The sequence below is a fragment of the Staurois parvus genome, unplaced genomic scaffold (genome assembly GCF_062004578.1).
Source record: "Staurois parvus isolate SC_StPar_1 unplaced genomic scaffold, SC_StPar_1.0 ptg000116l, whole genome shotgun sequence".
In the NCBI taxonomy this organism is placed as follows: domain Eukaryota; kingdom Metazoa; phylum Chordata; class Amphibia; order Anura; family Ranidae; genus Staurois; species Staurois parvus.
In genome coordinates, this window is record NW_028317912.1 from 6,162,027 (window position 1) to 6,173,198 (window position 11,172).

The 11,172-nt window shown below is 48.5% G+C and overlaps 1 long non-coding RNA gene across 2 annotated transcripts in view; it reads right to left on the bottom strand.

Moving 5' to 3' along the window:
* LOC149467311 (uncharacterized) overlaps nucleotides 1–10,697 on the bottom strand; it is a 39,852-nt gene extending 29,155 nt beyond the window's left edge. The window contains exons 1-3 of one of the 2 annotated variants that reach the window (XR_016311967.1): nucleotides 10,645–10,694; nucleotides 8,048–8,253; nucleotides 203–320 (exon numbers count right to left, since the gene is read on the bottom strand). This is a non-coding gene — a long non-coding RNA (uncharacterized LOC149467311). Of the gene's footprint in view, nucleotides 1–202; nucleotides 321–8,047; nucleotides 8,254–10,644 lie in introns of both variants that reach the window. The other variant, XR_016311968.1, reaches the window with a different exon arrangement.
* Between the last annotated feature and the right edge of the window lie 475 nt (nucleotides 10,698–11,172).

Below are 11,172 nucleotides of genomic sequence, written 5' to 3' on the forward strand. Positions count from 1 at the left end.
TGGTGTGAACTGTAAGCAAAAACGTATCCGGAATGCATCCAGAGTGCGTTTTGTGGTGTGAACTGGCCCTACATGAGATCTTTATCTTTCAGAAATAAGAAATACACATCCACTAGTTAACACTCCAGTCATCTATTTTTTGTGCAGCATTTGCTTTCAGTTCTGCGGTCTCAGATTTGTGCATGAAAGAATAAAGCCGTACCGTCTGGATTATTGGCGGTTGTCAGCAGCATCAGGAGTGAGGTAAGTGAGTCAGGTAGATTGTGAAAATATCTCATCCACTCGATGTCCAGTCTGGAATCTTGCAAGCAACCCAGAACCTAGAAATAACGATCATAAAATGATTTAGATGGTGCAACCATTGTACACAGCAAATGTCAAAATGTCAGCATTATAAATAAAGGTGTGAGAAAACTATTCTAGCCAATAAACACCCACCACCAGGGACACAATTCCAACATTTGAATTCCGGGCTCTAAATGCTGATGGATCTAATCTACTGGCCACATTGTCTAACATTCATCAGATACAACACTGTCATATCCTAACTAGGGATGCAAGTGTGATATCGATACTGTCGCTCAAGTACTCGCCGTTACCAATTACCGATACTTTGCTATGCCATTGGCGTCCATACAAAATGTATGGACGCAAATTGCACCGCAAAGAATAGCATGCATTTTGAACAGGAATGCGATTGACTTTTTCAGGACTGCGTTATTGGTAGACAGTACTCCATTTTATAGGCTGAAGGTCTGCCAATCAGACCGCTGGGCGGCACAACCACTGCCATACTAGTGTAGTCCGAATGGTAACTAGGCAACCCTACCGTCGGACTCGCAGTGAAAAGAAGCCTGTTTTCCACAGACCCTATAGATCACAGGGCAGTACTTCTTAATGGCACTATATAGTATATATCCCTTAATGGCTCCCAACATCATTATTGGACAGTATAAATTGGACAGCCTCAAAAAACCTTTAATAATCTAAATAATTATAAATTTGATAAAAATACACTAGATAAAAAATAAAAAAACTCACCCCCTAATCCTCAAAAAAAACGGGTGATACCAACCTGATGCAATTAATATAAAAATTAGTATACAGAATTATATGTATATAAAAAATAAGTACATGTATATAAAAAATATTTTAATATACAAAACCCTTAATCAAATACTGTATACTAATAATCTCATATTGCCAATCCATAATATATGTGAATAAACCAAAATAAAATTACCTTTTATTAATATAATTAATAAATAATGCTCATAATAGTGTATTAGCACAGGTTTTTTTTTAGGCGGAGTGCAGACACTCTGTGCCTGAAGGAATGGAGTGAGGCTACCTCTCGGGGAAGCTCTGAAACTGTGGCAGGACAGGAATGTCGGTGGCGCATAGCTCTGAGGAAGTCTCGGCCTTCCTGTTGGGTTCACGAAGTTCAGGATTGATTGCACCTCCTCCCAGTTGGGTGTGGTCTGGTGGGATAACTGGGGTGTTGTGCATGGCCTGATAGGTGGAATATGGGTGGGGTGTCCTCCTTCAGGGGGTGACCACAGTACCCTGAGGGTTGTCATTCCCCCTGTTGCTGCCATGGGCTCTATTTAGATGTTTTGGAATTGTAATTCTAAAAAAAACCTAATTTATTTATTTAACATCCAATTATTTATTGTAACACACTATTGTGAGCATTTGTCTATGTCAGTAAAACTGAGGACTGGTAGGATGAGAAGGGCGACAAAGGCAGTTCTCTGTGAACAAACTTCACTACAATTAAATCGCTTTAGACCTTTCAGACTGAAGGCATCTATGTGGAAGAGAGCTCTGCATTGATTAAAGAAGGGAAATGTGTCGGGACATTACAGGTGAGCATTGCTGACCACTGCATCACCCACCATAAGATAACAGCAACAACCATTTCAAATCTGTTCTCTGTTTTGTGAATGAAAAGGGTTGTTCTTATGTAGATCTTAGTAAACAAGTCTGGAGAGGAAGATGGAAGGTTCTAGGATGAGGCTTATTACAATCAGGCATCTAACAGTAAAAATACGATGACTAGCATGGAGTAGGTTAGCGTAGTGTAGTTTAGTGTAGGTCCTGCCCTGAAAGAGTCTACCTTGTCGTGGTGGGCAGGCTTGTCATCTTTTGGTTACAAATGTCAAAACTGGAGAAAGAATGTATTGTCTCTGGGCAGTTTCATTTTTGACCATGGGATTCAACTAAAAGACTCCTAAGATTTCATATAGGCAGATCAGAAAAAAGTGTGACCAGGGGTCTGACGAAGGGCGGCAAAAACAGCAAATCCCCAAAATTAAGCAAGTGCAGCACCACCCATAAATGAACATAATTAACAATGTGTCTCATTTATAAAATCATGCAACAATAAAGTTCTGTGACTATTTGTAAAACTGTAATGCAACAATGTGAATAAATGCAATAAAAAAATAGAAAAAAATTACTAAAAATGAAAATAAAAATAATAATTAAAAAATATATTATTATATATTTTTTTAAGTTTTTTTATCATTTTAATCTTAATTTATTTTTTTCCTTTATTGCATGTATTTATATTGTCATGTTACATTGTTACGAATAGTCATAGAACCTAAGGCCTTGTTCGTGCCATTTTTTTCTGTATACCTTTCTGAGTTTTTCTGCATACGTTCTGCAAGGGTACAAAGAAAACAATAGTTCTCAATGTGCCCTATTCCCTGTATAAAACTCACTGATATGCGTATGAAAACAGATGTAAATTTGTGCTCTGCGAGTGAAATCTTTTCCATCAGTTTTTCTGCACGTATAGTGTGAACGAGGCCTAACTTGTATGATTTTATTAATGAGACACATTGTTAATTATGCTGATTTATGGCTAGCACTGATTTTAGCTTTAATAACTGTTGATCCTTCAGTTGAGAGGAGATACACGTTTTTTGGTGTAAGCAGCTTCCTTAATTAGGATACCTATACCACATAATAGGCACGGGATACCTATTGCTCGCCCGCCCGGCAGTGTCATTCAGTCACAGAATTCTGTGAATGGGAAACTACACTCTCGACTTGTAGTCCTCAGTGAATTACCACAGCACTGTTGAGCACTGTGATAGTTCGTTGTCTCTTCCCGTCAGTGTGTATCTGCTTGCCCGTACGGAGTAAAAGCACACATCCACTGACAAGTCTGCAGAAGTCCTGCATAGCACCTGCGATCTGCTGATTGCAGGAGCGATGCTTTCTAATAAATGCACATTTTCTTACCTACAAAAAGATGTGCATGTATTATTTATTTATTTATTTTTTTAAAGGTGAACTTATCCTCTAAAACTAGCTATAAAATGGGACAGTTGCCATTTTTGTAAACGTAAGAAACAGGCACAACAATGTGTCACATAGAGGCATGGTGAGGCGTGCAGCAATGAGGCCACTGTGTACAAACTGTGGACACCCTGTCCTCAGTCCATACTGAGCTCCTGAGCCGCACAGTGCCATTGGTTGGTAAGATGCTGTTAGGCGTGCAGTAGGCAGTGCCTTAGCAAATAATTACGCATCCCTCGCCCCATTCAGCTGATGATTGGAATGTTCCCCAGCCTACAATTGAATGTAAACAAAGGGTTGGGGTGCTGGGGGTGCTGACTGATGTCATTGTTCAAAAAGTGCCATATTTAGTTTATTACATCAGCCGGCATTCTTAGCCCCTTCATTTACAATCAGCTGTCACCTGGAGAATCTCCTGGTTGTCAGCTGAATGGAGCCAGAGATGCATCCTTGGTTGCTAGGATAGCAGCAGCCTCCAGCATTCTAGCAACCAGCAAGCCCTAAGGAGGAAGCGTAACATCCACAACAGCTTTGCAGCACAACCATGGTCTGGCCTGTCTCTGTACACCAAATTGGAGGTGGTTTTAATTACCTCCTGTTACGTTATCTACAAACTGTCAGTAATTCTTACATTTGAAAATTCCCAAAATAGGAACTACCCAAGTCTGTTGCATGTTTTGGAACTTTACGAGCAAGGCTTTCCTTAATTATGTGCAGATGATTTAAAGGCAATCTGGATCTCCCCAATGTGCCTAACATTGATGTCAGTGGGAAAATAATTCCTCATACATTGATGTCAGTTAAAATATAATGCCTGCTTGTACATTTGACTTACATCGATGTCACTGGGAATATAATGCTCTCAAGTTGCTGTAGATGGGAAAATAATTCCTGTTTCACTGGTGTCAGTGTGTTGCTACATAAGTGTACAGACGGTGGGAAGGGGTTTATTTGGTGTGGATGGGAAACCTCACATTGGAAGGAAGACCACATGAAATCACCACACACTGACAGCACAGCAACGAAGAACTCCCTTTAACACGTGTGTGCGTGTGCGTGCGTGTATATAACAAGTTTACTGCTACTTTAAATTGGTAAAGATTGTAAAATAATGCCCTTTATACTGGTGTCAATGGGAAAACTATTCCCCACCAACATACCAGTGACAGTGTGCAAAAAAAAAAAATAATTACATTGGTGTCAGTGGGAAAATAATTCCCCTTATGTGAGCATCCCTTTGGTAATATTTTTCACATACGTGGATGTCAGTGGAAAAATTACCAGTAAGGCTACGTTCACACTAGCGTTGTGTGCAGGCGGAAGAGAGGCGTTTGGGAAGCGTTTTTACCGCTTCCCAAACGCCTCGGACAATTCTGCACATTGCAGCACATGGTGCTGTTCTAACGGGAGCGTTAGCATCGAGGCAAAACAGACACCTCTGGTCGAGTCAGGAGGCGTTGAAGCCTCCTATTCTAGTCTATGGTGCCGCTCCGCAAACGCGCGACTGGCGTTTGCGGTGGGGTTGCGGGGTGTTTGCGGAGCGGTAATACCATTCAAACTTCATTATAGGCGTTTGTGGGGCATTTTTAATGCTCGGAAAACACCTAGCAACCTCCGCTAAACCGCGCATGCGGCATTTTCCAAGCGTTAAAAAACGCTCCGCAAACGCCGGACCAACACATGCCAAACGCTATAGGGGCATTTGGCAAGCGTTGGTAAAACAGTCAAGTGTGAACGAGCCTTAAATTGGAGTCAAAAATAATTTCCATTACACTGGTGTCATTAGGAAAATGATTTCTCTTTTCTTTTGTTAGTTCATCCTGGGACAAATCGGTTCAATCTCGGGACAAACTGATGCACCTGTCACCAAACACCAGGTTTTCTCTGGCCTGGTGGATCATCATTCAAGCTTTGTTGGGAAAATCCTTCCTATTGATCTCTTAAAAGATCCTCACAATGGAAGCAAGTCATGGGTTAGATTCCCTATGAAATTGTTATTGCGATCTGTGTTCCCCCTGGGGAGATTCACCTTCTATGTCCTGGTAACAGTAAGTGACATATAATGAGGGATTAAATGGAGTTAACTGTATCTATAGCCAAATCTTTTTCACTTTTGGATACAGTAGAACAAATGTCTGCATTGGAGGACTTCTCTATTCCTTTTCTGGGAACAGCTTTTACAATTTTACATTTCTCATAATGTTCTGCTTCAGTGACAACAGCCATCAAGAAAAATAGAGACTCTCCCCAGTGCGAAAAAAAAACAATAAAACACAACAGGGGCGCCGATCCTTCCCACTTAACCAAGAACAGAAAAAAAAGTTTTGGCTATGCATACAGGTTACGTGTTCTGGTGAGGAATGTCTACGAGGGAATTTCCTGGCAAAGGCTCCAGGAGGGTTAATGTTCTGATTTTGGTTGCAGGGATGGGACTGTGTTAGTGTTGGGGGGTAGTGAGGAGGCAGGGGTGTATCTGCCATGAGGCAAACAAGGCGTTTGTCTAGGGTGGCAGTTTACAGGGGGCGGCACGCCCCCCAGGCAGAAAGGACACTGTGTGTGTCAACAACAGTGCTGCCATGGATGAGTGTACAGCCAAGCCGACACACAAGGAGGGTCACCCGGGCTAAGGGACTGGCTGCAGAGGAGAGAAGAGTGGTGGGCGGATCCCTGGTGTGCGCTCGGAGCGCGTGAGGGCGGGGCCCACTGTCAGTGTGCGCTGGGACGTGCAGGATGGCTAGAAGGTGCCAGCGGAGGAGGAAAAAGAAAAGAACGAGGTCAGGGTGTAGGAGCCCCCCGCTCTTTTGCAGCCGCCGCCGGAGATCCTGAGGGATATGGGACACAAGCGTCCCTCCTGGAGTGATCCTGACACTGTCTGGAGGAGCCCCTGCTGGACAGGTAAGAGCTTGGAGGACTGGTGCTTCCCCACCCCTGTCCCTCCGACACACAGCCCCCCACATGTCCCACTTCCCTCCCCCGTACCACTGCCCCCTCTCCGTCACACTGCCCCCGGTCACGCTGCCCCCTCCTGTCACCCTTTCCCACACCTGTTCCACTTCCCCCCTCCTGTCCCCCCACATTGTCCCACTACTCCCCATCTGTCCCCACTGCCCCTCACCTGTCCCTCTGTGCTCCTCCTGTCCCACTACCCCTCACCTGTCCCTCTGCGCTCCTCCTGTCCCACTGCCCCGATGCTGTCCCATGCCTCCTGTCACGCTGCCCCCCACCTGTCCCTCTGCACTCCTCCTGTCCCGCTGCCCCGATCCTGTCCCATTCCCCCTGTCACGCTGCCCCCCACCTGTCCCTCTGAGCTCCTCTTGTCCCACTGCCACTCACCTTTCCCTCTGCGCTCCTCCTTTCCCACTGCCCCTCACCTGTCCCTCTGCGCTCCTCCTGTCGCGCTGCCCCGATCCTGTCCCATGCCCCGTCATGCTGCCCCTCACCTGTCCCTCTGTGCTCCTCCTGTCCCACTGCCACTCACCTGTCCCTCTGCGCTCCTCCTGTCCCGCTGCCCCGATCCTGTTCCATGCCCCGTATCACGCTGGCCCCCACCTCTCCTTTTGAGCTCCTCCTGTCCCACTACCCCTCACCTGTCCTTCTGCGCTCCTCCTGTCCCTCTGCACTCCTCCTCCTGTCCCGATCCTGTCCCATGCCCCCCGTCACGCTGCCCCCCACCTGTCCCTCTGCGCTCCTCCTGTCTCACTGCCCCGATCCTGTCCCATGCCCCCCACCTGTCCCTCTGTGCTCCTCCTCCTGTCCCACTGCACTTCTCCTGTCCCTCTGCCCCCACCTGTCTCCCCACCCATCATGCTACCCCCCATCATGCTGCCCTCCCCCTGTCATGATGCCTCCCTCTTGTCCTGCTACCCTCCTACCTGTCTCGATGGCCTACTCCCCCTTCCTGCTGCCCCCCTCCTCTCCTGCTGCCCCCTTCCTGTCCTGCTGCCCCCCATCACGCTGACCCCCTCCTGTCCCACGACCCCCCCCTGCCATGTCACACTGCCCTCCATCAGGCTCCTGTACTGAAGAGGTGGATCTTAAACAGCAAGGGGAGAGATAAATGTAGATGGGGGGTGGTCAATTTTAGTCTTGCCTAGGGCAGCAAAAAAGTAAAATACACTACTGTGCGGAGGTCGATGCTGGGACTGCAGGGATAGGTCAGTATGTGGGGACTGCAGGGATGGGTCAGTATGTGGGGATTGCAGGGATGGGTCAGTATGTGGAGATTGCAGGGATGGGTCAGTATGTGGGGATTGCAGGGATGGGTCAGTATGTGGGGACTGCAGGGATGGGTCAGTATGTGGGGATTGCAGGGATGGGTCAGTATGTGGGGATAGCAGGGATGGGTCAGTATGTGGGGACTGCAGTGATGGGTCAGTATGTGGGGACTGCAGGGATGGGTCAGTATGTGGGGATTGCAGGGATGGGTCAGTATGTGGAGATTGCAGGGATGGGTCAGTATGTGGGGATTGCAGGGATGGGTCAGTATGTGGGGATTGCAGGGATGGGTCAGTATGTGGGGATTGCAGGGATGGGTCAGTATGTGGGGATTGCAGGGATGGGTCAGTATGTGGTGGATGGGAGGATGGGTCAGTGTTGTCTGTGATGGATACTACCAGCACTGATCTCCTGCCACTTCCAGCTCATACATGGGTATGGGGAGCCCTCTCTGTATATGGGTGACACACCATTCCTTCCCCCAGTGAGGACCCCTTTGCTCCCATCCTCACCCACCTACCTGTCTTCTGGATGAAGTACTGACAGCGCCTGCTGCTCACTGCACCCATCATCTGATACTTCATGTCCGTCCCCTCGCCCTTCACTTGCCGACATCGTTCCACCACCTTTACGCATTTGGTGTCCATGTTGGCGGCTCACGGCTCTTCCACTATGAGGCTGACGGTACTTCACGTCCAATCAGATTCCCAGTATGGGGGAGGGGCTCTGTAAGACATAAACAGTGAGTTGTATGAGGATCCGCCATCGTTAGCGCCCACCCAAGCAATCATGTGACCATCATGGTGTGGGGCGAAAGTCAGAAATGATTGAAGAGCGATCTCCACCAATCTGATCTGACAATGTGTGCTGTGCTCATACAATCCTCCACAATTTGACCTTTCTATTACATCCTGGACCACCTAGTAATGGCGGCTGAATTGTAGGCAGGTTCCCTTAATGGGACCTGGGGGGTCAGAGGTCACTGGCAATCTGCACAGGCCGGCTCCCTGCTTTGAATCTGCAGCATAGAGGAGACCCCTCTGAAAAAGAACACAGACTGCCCGGACCGTCAGCCATTTGTTATCTGATTGACCGATATGAAGCCGCCCCTACCCCTTACATGGACTGTTCCCATCGGAGTGCCCCATTACATGCATTGTTCCCATCGGTTTGCTCCTTTGCATGGACTGTTCTCATCGGAGAGCCCCCTTACATGGACTGTTCCCATCGGAGTGCCCCCTTTACATGGACTGTTCCCATCGGAGTGCCCCGTTACATGCATTGATCCCATCGGAGTGCCCCTTTACATGGACTGTTCCCATCGGAGTGCCCTTCTACATGGACTGTTCCCATCGGAGTGTCCCCTTACATTCACTGATCCCATCGGAGTGCCCCTTTACATTGACTGTTCCCATCGGAGTGCCCCTTTACATGGACTGTTCACATCGGAGTGCCCCCTTTACATGGACTGTTCCCATCGGAGTGCCCCCTTACATGCACTGATCCCATCAGAGTGCCCACTTTACATGGACTGTTCCCATGGGAGTGCCCCCTTACATGGACTGTTCCCATCGGAGTGCCCCCTTACATGGACTGTTCCCATCGGAGTGCCCCCTTACATGCACTGATCCCATCGGAGTGCCCCTTTACATGGACTGTTCCCATCGGAGTGTCCCTTTACATGGACTGTTCCCATCGGAGTGCCCCCTTTACATGGACTGTTCCCATCGGAGTGTCCCCTCACATGCACTGATCCCATCGGAGTGCCCCCTCACATGCACTGATCCCATCGGAGTGCCCCATTACATGGACTGTTCCCATCGGAGTGTCCCCTTACGTGGACTGCTCCCATCGGAGTGCCCCCTTACGTGCACTGATCCCATCGGAGTGCCCCCTTACATGAACTGTTCCCATCAGAGTGCCCCCTTACATGCACTGATCCCATCGGAGTGCCTCTTTACATGGACTGTTCCCATCGGAGTGCCCCCTTACATGCACTGATCCCATCGGAGTGCCCCCCTTACATGGACTGTTCCCATCGGAGTGCCCCCTTACATGCACTGATCCCATCGGAGTGCCCCTTTACACGGACTGTTCCCATCGGAGTGCCCCCTTTACACGGCCTGTTCCCATCGGAGTGCCCCCTTTACATGCACTGATCCCATCGGAGTGTCCCATTACATGGACTGTTCCCATCGGAGTGTCCCATTACATGGACTGTTCCCATCGGAGTGCCCCCTTACATGCACTGATCCCATCGGAGTGCCCCATTACATGCACTGATCCCATCGGAGTGCCCCCTTACATGCACTGATCCCATCGGAGTGTCCCATTACATGGACTGTTCCCATCGGAGTGCCCCATTACATGGACTGTTCCCATCGGAGTGCCCCCTTACATGGACTGTTCCCATCGGAGTGCCCCCTTACATGGACTGTTCCCATCGGAGTGCCCCATTATATGCACTGTTCCCATCGGAGTGCCCCCTTACATGGACTGTTCCCATCGGAGTGCCCCCTTACATGGACTGATCCCATCGGAGTGCCCCCTTACATGCACTGATCCCATCGGAGTGTCCCATTACATGGACTGTTCCCATCGGAGTGTCCCATTACATGGACTGTTCCCATGGGAGTGCCCCCTTACATGGACTGTTCCCATCGGAGTGCCCCCTTACATGCACTGATCCCATCGGAGTGCCCCCTTACATGGACTGTTCCCATCGGAGTGCCCCCTTACATGCACTGTTCCCATCGGAGTGCCCCTTACATGGACTGATCCCATCGGAGTGTCCCATTACATGGACTGTTCCCATCGGAGTGCCCCTTACATGGACTGTTCCCATCGGAGTGCCCCTTACATGGACTGATCCCATCGGAGTGCCCCATTACATGGACTGTTCCCATCGGAGTGCCCCCTTTACATGCACTGATCCCATCGGAGTGCCCCTTACATGGACTGATCCCATCGGAGTGCCCCCTTACATGGACTGTTCCCATCGGAGTGCCCCCTTACATGGACTGATCCCATCACCATCAGCACCGTGCAGGCAGCTGCTCCAAGCACAGCGCCGGTCTCCTAGCAACCGATGTAAACACTACAGAACAGATCACATACATTTCTTTTTCACGCTCCTCAGCTCCGCCTCCTAGCTGCTCAAAGTTGCTCCGTCCCTTTCTTTCTGCATCATCGGAGGGAGGAGTCTAGACTGAGGCGGGGCTCTATTCAGACAAGCTGGCTGCAGAATTTGAGAGGAAACACATGACCTCCACTCCGCCCCTTTTTTAATGAACTTTAATGAACTAACAAATATTCAGAGGCTACAGAGTGGAGCTCCACTTGACAGGAAACGTGACCTCCAAAATGGAGTTCCATTCTGCAGCCAGACTTCTCAGTTTCTGTAAAATCTACACAGGAAATATGTGACATCCACTTCATTGAGCTGCGATTGTTGGTTGTTTATTGAATTAAAGTTCAATAAACAAAAAGAAAAAAAAAGGAGACCTGAACTAAAGATGGAGTGCAGGCCACATGTCCTATCTAGAGTGGAGCTCCATTTTGCTGCTAGGCCACTCCCCTCGACTCATCTCCTGGAAGGCACAGCGCCGGTCTCCTAGCAACCTAAGTAGTCTACGATCCTACCCG